Source organism: Vulpes lagopus, chromosome 7 (genome assembly GCF_018345385.1).
Source record: "Vulpes lagopus strain Blue_001 chromosome 7, ASM1834538v1, whole genome shotgun sequence".
NCBI lineage: Eukaryota > Metazoa > Chordata > Mammalia > Carnivora > Canidae > Vulpes > Vulpes lagopus.
The window spans coordinates 57286287-57299091 of NC_054830.1; the positions used below are offsets into that span (position 1 = coordinate 57286287).

General features: G+C 46.6%; 1 protein-coding gene and 1 non-coding gene across 2 annotated transcripts in view; one reads left to right on the forward strand and one right to left on the reverse strand.

Moving 5' to 3' along the window:
- Nucleotides 1–12805, reverse strand: part of CHCHD6 (coiled-coil-helix-coiled-coil-helix domain containing 6) — a 257547-nt gene that overhangs the window by 133926 nt on the left and 110816 nt on the right. The gene's annotated exons all lie outside the window — the stretch shown is intronic.
- On the forward strand, nucleotides 10439–10545 carry LOC121496419. Its single transcript, XR_005989225.1, has one exon. It is a non-coding gene; the product is annotated as a U6 spliceosomal RNA (small nuclear RNA).

The window sequence follows — 12805 nt, forward strand, 5'->3', positions numbered from 1 at the left end:
TTAAGTGCTCCTTTAATTTACACAACAGCAAGTAAGGTAGAGAACTATTATTAAACCCACTTACAAGGAAAGAAAAATGAGGCACAGAGTAATCAGGTTACCCATCAGTACATGGGAGAGCTAAAATATGAAAGTAAATGGGCCTCATCTCCCAGAGTAATAAAGTCCTACCTGGTATAATCTTTCCAAGCAAGCCTGTCTTAAGATATCCCAGTATCACCTCTGCATTCTAATAGAGTCCTAGGGCACAGGAATGGTAAGGCTTGGAAACCGATACACAATTCTCTTATACACAATTACCCCCTTTGATACAAAATTCCCTTTAGTGGTGGAGTGGCAAGAGAAGGGGGTGGGCAGGAGGAAGCCCACTTCTGCACAGAGCAACAATGAACCACATGGCACCCTTCTACATGGTGAATGCCCCCAAACAACTGGCCAATCTCCTTTGGTTGGCCAAGGGGCCCTCCTGTCCTGGTCTTATCATTCAGCATTGCATTGGAGCACTCATATGTCCCTCTCAGGGATCATGAACCCCCTGAGGACAGCAAACTTTCATCTCCATATCTGAAGCTTTGAACTCAGTTAGGGTCACCAAGCATTTGCTGAATGGCTGGAAGAACCAGTCAAAAAAGGAAAGTCAAGCTAGTGGCCCAGGAACTGCAAGATCCTATTTTATTGAGTTAGGTAGTTTTGGTTTGGTCTGGTTGTAACTAAACCTGCCACCAGTATTTACAAAATTGGAAACTTTACATAAAAAACATTTTGACTTTCACAGGAAAAAATAGGAAATTGGGCGTCAGCCAAGTGTGTGGATGAAAGCTTCTGCTGTGGACAGGACCACTGACTTCCGTGGCCACACCTGCCACAGCCATCCTCTGTGACAGAGGATTCCCTGGAGCAAGCAGTGGAGCCCTTGGTCTCAGTAGCCCACCTGGTGCAGCCAACACCTCCCACCTCACAGATAACGTCTCCTGGCTCAGATGTTCTGCATAATCCCTGCTATGGCCTTTGCCTCTCCCCGAAAAGATCCCTTTTGTTTGTTCAGTCAGCCAGCCACAAGAATGTCCTAAGATGCTCACATAGCCAGATGATTCTCAGAGTGAATACTCTCATGAATGACACGCAACATGGGAATAGACGGATGAACACTAACAAGTTAATGTTATCCCGGATGCCGATGAAGGACTATGAGAACAAACAGTCTGGCAATTGGGTGACGACCAAGTAACAGAGTGACCACACATGGCCCCTCTGAGAGGTGACAACTGAGCTGAGAGCCAAACGACAGAGAAGGAGGCCCACAAAGATCCTGGGGCAGCTCCTTTCCAAAAGAGAAGACACACATGTGAAGGCTCCTATATAGGAATGAATGCAACACGCTCGAGGCATGGGAAGAACAGAACAGACAACAGGACACACAGACTGGAGGAGCAGTGGGTACGGGGAGAAAGCCAGAACAAGGCTGCCTGTGCAGGGCCTGGCAGGCCGTGCCAAGGAGTACACACTGTCTTCAAGGAACAGTGGGGAGTCACTGGAGAATTTTAAGCAGGAGAGTGATATAATCTTATTTATTTATTTATTTTTAAAATCCAGTTCATAAAAGCCAAACTGGAAGGCTGCTGCCCAAGAGGATGGCCTGATTATCTCTCTCCCCGCACCGTGCACTTGCAAGCGCAGGCACACAAAATATTAACTGTGGTTATGACAGCTGTATGCTACACAAAGGCGGCAAGGAGAAACCTTTATAGAGGAAATAATATGCAATTTTCTAGCTGAACACCTTTTAAAAAGTAATGATGGAGAATAAAATGTGAGCGAGGCAGGGCTGTCTTCTAGCACAGGGTAACAACATGCCACCTGAAATAAGCAAGAGTCGGGCTAGGCGAGCTTACCCTTGTATCAAAATCCATAGGCTGAAAAGACAGAGATGGGGGAGGGAGAAGGGGAGTCAGGATTCAACTCCGCTGCCTGCTGCTTCTCACTGTACTATAAATACTAGGAGTTCAGAGACGCTGCTCACCCGTGACATGAGACTGAACTATGGCTACTTGCAGAGAACAAGGCTTGATCTACATCCCCTGCTCCAGGTCACAGGGAATACACATACTAAGCATAGGCAGCCTTGCTCACAACTGTGGACTCCCCCACACCCAGAGGCTTCTTGAGCAATCCTTTCCAACCTGATGTGAATCTCAACCCTAGGATCAGGTGTGCTAAGGGGTTAGAAAGTATTCTGCAGAGGGCTATGAGGTGAATGAGTCTGAGAAGCAGCCTCTCGCTAGCAGCGAGACCTGTGGCTCAGGTGCAATCCTCAGCTTGGAACTGTGGCAGTGGGCAGTCAGCAATGCTTCCTGCCTCCCAGTGAGATCATGGGCTCTGTGCCACACTGTCCTCCCTCCATTGTAGGCACCTAGACTTGGACTAAAAAAACATCAAGTACACAGAATAACCATCCTGGAGCCAGTGTGAGGCTCACAGGGCTATGAGTCTGCTCCCCTGGCACTGCCCAGAGGCAGAGGTACAGAAGATGGCGGAAATCACGCTGATGACAAGTTATCGTCTGGGCTGTGGGAGCCGTTCAGAAGTCTGCTCCAACTCTGTGGGTCCATCTACAATCTCTGCCTGGGCTACCTCTGGCGATAAGGATATGAGAAACTGAGTAACACTCACCATTCCTCGAGCTGGTCTCGGCCACCTGGAAAAGCCTGCTCATTCCCCACAGTAGCACCAACCCTTCCACAGACACTCTAGACTTTCCTTTGGCATTCCAAAGAAATACCTCTTTTTCTCTACTGCGCCTGCCAGCCAGGCAGAAGCTTCGAGGGCCTGCCCACACGCTCTATTGTTTGACCGTCCAAGCCCCAGCCGACTCTTCTTCAGCACCCTCTAAAATTGCACCTTAGGGTCCTGGAGTCAGGGGAAGGTGCTGCCCAATTTCTAAGTGGAGCCAGATATGTGCACTCATCAGGGGCGGGTACCTTACTCAGGCTCCCACAGTCACTGTCCCACGAATCTGAACATTGAGGAAATGACACAGATTAGAGTGACTGATAAAACACATAGTGACAGCAGCTGGAACAGCCTGGAAGCCCCCACCCTGGCCCCACACCTCACACCCACCAGCAAGCCCCCAGCATCCCTCCCATGACTTCCCCCTTTGTTTATGATAGCCTGAGCTGGTTTCTATGGCTGCGGTCAAGGTCCTAACTGACTTCTATTCTCTTCCCATCCAAACAACTGTTTCTCCCATTGCACTTAGATATATTTTATAATTACTCTAATTACTGTTGCACTAAGTGATCCATAGCTATTGACCACCCTACAAATATAGGAGCTTCATGAGAGAAGCCTTGAGTCACTTCTGCTTGTCCAGCATGGTATCTGACCAGAGACAGAGAAGAAAGTATGTGAACTGGACTTATAGTTTCAAGTCAACAAAAGCATAACCTAGGCTACCTAAAATAATGCAATGATCTTCAGGAATCTTTTTAGGAGGTTACATATTTACTCTCCAGCAAATACCTCATCACCATTACTGCGGCTACCTACTAAGTGGATGCTGCATACGAGCCCTGTCAAACTCACACAGCCATGAGATGGCAGTGCTAGGGTTTAAATTCAGGTTCCTGTGCTTATGAAGTCCCCATTCTTCCCACCTCCCCACAATGCTTCTCAATAGGTCTTTATTAAAGAATAGGACAGGCAATGTGAATTCTTCCAACAAAGCTACTGCTGTTCAAAATACTGTTTAGAAACTCTTTGCATAATTAACATATTGATGCATATCTTTAATCATGGCAAGTCTTCGATCTTTAAGAAGATTCTGAGTTTCTGGAAATAGAAGGTTTCTATATCTGGGCCAGAGAAGGAGGCAGGGTATACTGATGGGGAGCAGATCCAGCCACAGAATACATGGAGTGCACTCAACCCCAGAAAGAAATGGACTTCCTCATGTGGCTCCTTAACTAGCAAGTCCTAGGAGTGAACACAGGGTTCCAACTCTGCTTAGAGCTGGAAGGGATGTCTGTGAATGTGAGCATACATGTGTGCATGTATACATTTACATGCATGTGTACACATGTGTGAGACCAACTGCTGATTACTTCCCATTCTACCTACAGCTACACCCTGGGGAAACTGTGTCACTGTCAGCCCTGTCTGTCCTACAAAGCTTTAGGAGGTAGGAAACATTCAGCACAATAGGAGGGCTTGGATCCACAAACTGCCTGACCCAAAGTGATGACCAGGAAGGCAAAATGCTACCAGGAAGATTCTCCTCACCCTCCCCAGATCAGCAGACCTTGGCTATGTGGAATCTCCTCTCACATGGTCCCTCTTTCCTCTGAGGGTCACTGTGGTGGCCCTAACTCAGCTGATGGTGATCATTCCTGGTCCCACACCAGCCTCCACCCTCTGCCTCCTCATGGGGTCAGGCCACCAGAACATCTTCCTTGAGGCCATTCCCAAGGATGCCACAAAGTAGGAAGAGTAAGTAAAGCACACTGAAATATGAGAATGGCAACAATTCCAAGAACCAAAAGACTCTCCAAAACATCCTGTGTCTTCCTCTTGAAAAAGGCAAGAAAGAACACTGCCTTTCCTTTATAAGGAGGCTCTGAGGACTTCCCAGCTCAGAGTCCTAGATGCTCAAACAGCAAGCAAGCAGCATGCATTTGCAGGAAGGATCCTGCTGGCTTTTATGTATATTCCACAAATACTCAGAAGCAGCTACGAGATGACTGGCACTGAGCTGGTGTGGATATGAGGAAGACAGAGCAGAGGGCCTGCACACAGGCAATCGGTAGCTGCTGCCACAAGGACATGAACCCTGGCCTTCAAGTATGGTCTCTTCGTTGTTGCTGGATGAGGCTAACAAAGAACAAGAAAAGATGGCATGTGTTTGGAGAGAGAAACAGACAGGAGATGGTCACTCAAGTGCCTACAGTGAACCACCAGACACATCAGGTGCATCATTGATACTCTGAGCCAGAGACCTATTTTGAAATCCCAACTCTGAACCTTACTATGTGATGGACCTTGAGAAAGTCACCTCGCCTCTCCATGCCTCAGTTTCTCTATCTACACTATGGTGAGGATTAACAAAATCATCTGTGAAAAGTAGGCACATGATAATTACCAATAATCCCAAGAAGTCCCTTTGTTATCTTCTTTCATCAACACCTGCTGGCCACATGTTTTATACACCTTTGAAAACCATTTATCATACTTTTTTATCACTTTCTGCAGGGAGGACCCAAACAAGGACAGCTCCAACACACACACACAGTGAGTCCCTTACAGCCCACAGCCAGCCTATCATGTGCTCAGGTCTCATCCCACTTCAATAGCATGCTCCATCCAGACAGTAAACAGTCTTCTCCTTTCAGGTGGGAGGGTGAGGTGGTACAGATATCTTAATTTTTCCTTCCTTAGGATTGGGAAAAAGACTCTCACCTTCCTTATGGAGATTCAGAGTGAGTTTGAAATGTACCTGCTGAGCACAATCGGCTTCTCAGCCCTGGTAGACAGGGCACATGTGCTGACCCAACAGGAAATGTGCACATCTCTCACAGTGCTAGAAGCCCACCCGGCGCAGGCCACCTACAGCCCTAAAGGACTTCTCTGCTGACCTCAGTGTGTCCTGCTGGGCCCGGCTCTGTACAACATGTCAGGAGGACTGCGATAAACCAGGCAAGGCCACTGCCCACCACTTAAGTTGGGGAGACAGAAACATGATGAACTGCAGCACAGCACTCAAAGTATTATCATGGAGGTATGTGAAGAGGAGAGATCACCCAACTCTACCTTAGAAGGGTCAAGACAATTCAGAGAGGAGGCAAGAGTGTAGCTGAAGACAGAGTCCAACAGACAGAGAAGCAGGCCAAATATATGCCACACAGCACAAAAGCAGGCATGGGCACATGAAAGAACTGTCATGTGAGCAAGGGTGCCGCTTGGCTGGAGCCCAGACAAGAGTGAGGAGGAGTGATGGGGAATAGAGCTAGTAGAGACTGGCAAGTCCAGAGCCCAAAGGGCCCCAGATGCTACGGAAAGGATCTCGGTTGTGGAGAGGAACTAAGGAGTTGTAATGAGGTGTATCCCTACTCTAGATGGCCTCTCCTCAAGGTCCCATGTCAGGTAGTGCTATGAGGAGACTGCAGAGGGAGGGCACAGGGTCAAAAGGCCATGCAGATGATTTGTGGTTTAGACAAGAGGATGAGGCCAGAAATCACACTGTGGTTGGAACAAGGCTTCCTTTGAAGAGAGATTAGGGGAGAGGAGAATGTGTCTATACCAAAGAGAAGCAAGAGCAGTTGGTGAGAAGCATGGTGAGTTCCATTCTGAACGAGCTGTGTGTATGCGGTCTCCAGTGAGAGGCATCCAGGAGCCAGCTGGGTGTGTGGGTTGGCCAAGACCTCAGCCAGCAACATAGGGGAGGGGGCCTGGCCTTCAGTATACAGGCAGCACGGAAGCTGCAGCACGGAGAGCCCATGGCTGGGGCAGACCCTTGGAGGGACCAAAGGCACTGAGAAGGTGCAACATCCACAGCCCTTCTTCCAATCTTCACACCCTAGTGGCGTCACTGGTCTGTGACACAGGCAGTGCGATGAAAACTGGCACAAACAGGAGGAGTTCCACCCCCGACACCATGAGCCTACTAGGCCACCTATCCTGCAGAAAACGAATGATAACTCTTGGACAAGATATAAAAAGTAACTGTCTGAAACCCTGGAGAAGAGCCACACACAAGCAGGAGTTCAAGGAGAGGCAGCACATAGGAGGAGGAAATGGTACTGAGAGATCACTGTTTTTAATGGGTTTTACCTAAGAGCAGCTCCCACTTGGTGCCATCTCGGGAGCCTAGGAATAGAGGAGGAAAGCAGAAATCTGAGTTCCAGAGAGTGAAGGAAGATAGGCCAGGAGGAGACACCCAAATCTTGCATATAAGTTCTGCCCACTTCTCTGGGTAACTCCTGAACTACACACATGTGAGGCAAAACTGCCATAGGCAGTAAAAACGGTCACCAGGAGACACAGCAGCTTTAACACCAACATTAGAGAAGGAGATGCACTGAATCTGTGATGTGCAGCTCCACTTCAAGAAGCTTACTTTAAACCCAAAGTAAGTAGAAGAAAGGAAATCATATAAATAGGAGTGTGAATCGATGAAATAGAAAGCAAAAAGTAGAAGAAAATCAACAAAGTCAAAAGTTGTTTTTTTTGGAAAGATCAACGAAATTGATGAGTCCCTAGCTAGACTGATCAAGACACAAAGGAGAACACAATCAATCTCTGGAAGGAAAGAGGGGATATGGCTGACAGGTACATTTGCGGGGGGCTCAGAAGACAGAGGGGAAATCATTGGGTAAGGCTTCTTGGGGAGCCTCTCCTGCCAGCCAGGCAAGGCCCGGACTGGAGGGGCTACAGCAGACATGAACATGGTTCTGACTGTCCACATCCTCTCCCAGACAGAACTTCCCCTCTTCTTGCCAAAGAGAACATGTGATTCAGGTAAGAACAATCCTGAGCAGAAGCACCTACAGAGTGGAGGTTAGGATGGTAGGATCCTGTCCCATCCACCAGGATGGGCCTGCTACACAGGAGTCTCTGCTTCCCAAACCCCCAGCAGCCTCTATCCAGGCCTGATTCCCCAGCTGCCCACCAGTATCCTTCTAACACCCACACTTCAAGTTGGGTAGAACCATTATCTATGGTTTCCAAACAAAGAATCCTAGTTGATATCAGGGGCTCAGGCACCCCAAGTTAGGACAAATGGCAGGTATGTGGAGGACACCACAGCCAGTGGAAAGGGACAAGCAACTTTTACAGGGAGAAAGGCACCAGAGGCTGTGCCAGTGTAGTGAGGACCTGTACCCAAACTTCACACCAGCCCCTTCCCCTTGAACCCAGCAGGGACCAAGAGCTGAGGCCTCCAGAGGTGATCAGGCCTAAGCTCTTGGTATAGCTGAGAAATTACCAGGGGGGAGGCATCAGCAATAAGAATTCCCTTGGGGAAGAGAGTCATCAAGATGCTCTAGGATAGAGAAGCTTCCTGGCAATCCAAGTGTTTCTCCGATGAAGGAGAATTCAGTGAGAGAGAAGGAGAAGGAAGCAGCTCTGTCTCTGGACCTGATACCTTAAGCTTCTCCCTTGTCCTGGCTTCTCAGTCCACCTTGGGAATTGGCGTACCTCCATGTAAGCCAACACGCATGGACTGAACTGTGGCTCCTGCCCAGCTCTACAGCTCAGTAGCTACTGCTGCTGCCCATGGGGAGTGAGGCTGTGAGCTCAGCCCAGCACACCAGACAGGAGACCCCAAATTCACACACTGCCGTGCTGAGTGGTCAGGAAGCTTTGCCAACTTATCTAATTAACTCGCCTATCTATCAGGGGCTGGAGGCAAAAGGTGTTCTCCCTCTTTAGCTGACTTAAGAGGAAAGGAGGCAGTGTCTTAATGAGTGACTTACTGGGGCACAGGAAAGGGGAAGGCAGACTCGATTCCTAGTTCAGCATTCTCCTCACCTTTTCCTGCCATTCATTCCATCGCCATGCCGTAAGTATGTACTCTGTGCCAGACCCCAAAGTATAAAACACATTCCCTGCTTTCAAGCTCACAGTTTAGCTAATAAGAATGGCAGATAAATAGCTAATTGCTCATTCATTCAATTTCATTCACCAGATAGGCAGAGTGTAACAAAAAGTTCAAATCCAGCCTCGGGTACTGGTTGTATAATCTCAGGCAAGTTACATAACCTATCAGAGCTTAGACTGTCCTGGGTGGAACTTGGGGTGGGAAGTGGGGGCTGCTAACTCCCACTGGTGGTGCTGCTGCTGGGTTCAGTGAGATGATGGACACCTGGCACACAGCAGGTGCTCGACATTTGTTCCCTTCTTCTATTCCTTCTAGATCAAAGCCTTAAATACTCTTTGCAGAGGCTCCTCCATTTTCTTTCCTCCATCTGTGAGCCAAGGGACAACAAGTACTGTGAGCAGCATACAGTAGGTCTTCAACAGGTAAGCTTGCTATTATTACCATCCCTAACATCTACTGAGTATACCTGAGGTATCAGGCACTGGACTACCCCTTGGAGTCAGAGGATAAAAGTCTTCCAACAAAAGTTCCCAAGTACTTATTGGGCCTATCATGTGCCAGTCACACTTGGTGCAAAGTTAGGGAAGAAGGGGCTTTGAGCAGGAATGTAAATACATGAATGATGATGCTGCTAACTAAGCCCAGACAGTAAAGAAAGAATAAGCCTTTATCCCAGCAAGGTCAGAGGGGCATGGGGTGGGGTATTACAGAGAATAGGCCAACCTCTGAGTTTTAGGGACCCATGAGCATCTCAAAGGAGAGGTCAAGTGGAGTACTGGTTATGTTGGCTAGAGCTGAGGGAAGTCATCTGTTTACATGGGACAAATGAAACCCCGGGGAAGACATGACATTTTCAGGGAAACCACAAAGGCTGAAAAGAGAAGAGGCTGGGGGTCCAACTTTTAAGGTGGGAAGGAGAGGAGGACCGTAGCAGAGGAGACAAAAGGACAAGTGACGAAGAGTGGTGAAAATCCCAGATGAGAGTGACATCTTCCTCAGGGGAAAGGGAGGGATCCTCAAAGTCCATACCCAAGGAAAGCCTTCCTTCAGCCTGGCTCCACTCTGGGTCAGTCCTCACACCGAAGCAAAACTCATCTCAAAACACAAATCTGATCATGTTTTTTCCCTGCATAAAAGCCTTCAGTCTCATCTGGTTCCTCTATTTCTCCCACATCTCCTGGGACACTGTATCCTCTTCCCCATTGGTTCCTTCCTCCTAACACCTGTTAACCCCACTTACCGTTCAAGTCTCATTGCCTCTGGGAAACCTTCCCTAATCCCTGAAGTCCAGGTGTCCTTCCCATGGAGCACCAAGAACTACCGGCTTCTCTCACCAAGGCAGTCACCGGCTGGATCCTGTCCTACCACTTCTGCAAAAACTGGCCCCAGGGTGGGAGTGGAGCTGTACCCACACCCTGGAAGAGGCCTTCCTAGTGGATTGCTATTGTCAATGGTGACAGACGTCTGTTTAGGAGTCAGAAGACATGGTTCTGAGTCTCTATTTTTTATTTACCAGATATAAGGCCCTGGATAAATGACAAGCTATCTCTCTGGGTCTCAGTTTCCCTACCTAAACCCAAGTTATAAGGATGCCTTCTTCATATCATCATTATGAAGACACAATTTTGTTTTTAAATATTCTATTTATTTATTCATGAGAGACACAGAGAGAGATAGAGAGAGGCAGAGACATAGGCAGAAAGAGAAGCAGGCTCCATGCAGGGAGCCTGATGTGGGATTCAATCCCGGAGACCCGGGATCATGCCCTGGGCTGAAGGCAGCGCTAAACCGCTGAGCCACCTGGGCTGCCCTGAAGGTACAATTTTTAATACATATAGAAAACCTGTGCTCGCTTCGGCAGCACATATACTAAAATTGGAACGATACAGAGAAGATTAGCATGGCCCCTGCGCAAGGATGACACGCAAATTCGTGAAGCGTTCCATATTTTTAGATACAACCGTTCAAAATCTTTGGGATGCAGCAAAAGCAGTCCTGAGGGGGAAATACATCGCAATACAAGCATACATTCAAAAACTGGAAAGATCTCAAATTCAAAAGCTCACCTTACACATAAAGGAACTAGAGAAAAAGCAACAAATAGACCCCACCCCCAGCAGAAGAAGAGAGTTAATTAAAATTCGAGCAGAACTCAATGATATCGAGACCAAAAGAACTGTGGAACAGATCAACAGAACCAGGAGTTGGTTCTTTGAAAGAATTAATAAGATAGATAAACCATTAGCCAACCTTATTAAAAAGAAGAGAGAGAAGACTCAAATTAATAAAATCATGAATGAGAAAGGGGACATCACTACCAACACCAAGGAAATACAAACGATTTTAAAAACATATTATGAACAGCTGTACGCCAATAAATTAGGAAATCTAGAAGAAATGGACGCATTCCTGGAAAGCCACAAACTACCAAAACTGGAGCAGGAAGAAATAGAAAACCTGAACAGGCCAATAACCAGGGAGGAAATTGAAGCAGTCATCAAAAACCTCCCAAGACACAAGAGTCCAGGGCCAGATGGCTTCCCAGGGGAATTCTATCAAACGTTTAAAGAAGAAATCATACCTATTCTACTAAAGCTGTTTGGAAAGATAGAAAGAGATGGAGTACTTCCAAATTCGTTCTATGAGGCCAGCATCACCTTAATTCCAAAACCAGACAAAGACCCCACCAAAAAGGAGAATTACAGACCAATATCCCTGATGAACATGGATGCAAAAATTCTCAACAAGATACTAGCTAATAGGATCCAACAACACATTAAGAAAATTATTCACCATGACCAAGTAGGATTTATCCCTGGGACACAAGGCTGGTTCAACACTCGTAAAACCATCAATGTGATTCATCATATCAGCAAGAGAAAAACCAAGAACCATATGATACTCTCATTAGATGCAGAGAAAGCATTTGACAAAATACAGCATCCATTCCTGATCAAAACCCTTCAGAGTGTTGGGATAGAGGGAACTTTCCTCGACATCTTAAAAGCCATCTACGAAAAGCCCACAGCAAATATCATTCTCAATGGGGAAGCACTGGGAGCCTTTCCCCTAAGATCAGGAACAAGACAGGGATGTCCACTCTCACCACTGCTGTTCAACATAGTTCTGGAAGTCCTCGCCTCAGCAATCAGACAACAAAAAGACATTAAAGGCATTCAAATTGGCAAAGAAGAAGTCAAACTCTCCCTCTTCGCCGATGACATGATACTCTACATAGAAAACCCAAAAGCCTCCACCCCCAGATTGCTAGAACTCATACAGCAATTTGGTAGCGTGGCAGGATACAAAATCAATGCCCAGAAATCAATGGCATTTCTATACACTAACAATGAGACTGAAGAAAGAGAAATTAAGGAGTCAATCCCATTTACAATTGCACCCAAAAGCATAAGATACTTAGGAATAAACCTAACCAAAGAGGTAAAAGATCTATACCCTAAAAACTATAGAACACTTCTGAAAGAAATTGAGGAAGACACAAAGAGATGGAAAAATATTCCATGCTCATGGATTGGCAGAATTAATATTGTAAAAATGTCAATGTTACCCAGGGCAATTTATACGTTTAATGCAATCCCTATCAAAATACCATGGACTTTCTTCAGAGAGTTAGAACAAATTATTTTAAGATTTGTGTGGAATCAGAAAAGACCCCGAATAGCCAGGGGAATTTTAAAAAAGAAAACCTTAGCTGGGGGCATCACAATGCCAGATTTCAGGTTGTATTACAAAGCTGTGGTCATCAAGACAGTGTGGTACTGGCACAAAAACAGACACATAGATCAATGGAACAGAATAGAGAACCCAGAAGTGGACCCTGAAATGTACGGCCATCTAATATTCGATAAAGGAGGAAAGACTATCCATTGGAAGAAAGACAGTCTCTTCAATAAATGGTGCTGGGAAAATTGGACATCCACATGCAGAAGAATGAAACTGGACCACTCTCTTTCACCATACACAAAGACAAACTCAAAATGGATGAGAGATCTAAATGTGAGACAAGATTCCATCAAAATCCTAGAGGAGAACACAGGCAACACCCTTTTTGAACTTGGCCACAGTAACTTCTTGCAAGATACATCCACGAAGGCAAAAGAAACAAAAGCAAAAATGATCTATTGGGACTTCATCAAGATAAGAAGCTTTTGCACAGCAAAGGATACAGTCAACAAAACTAAAAGACAACCT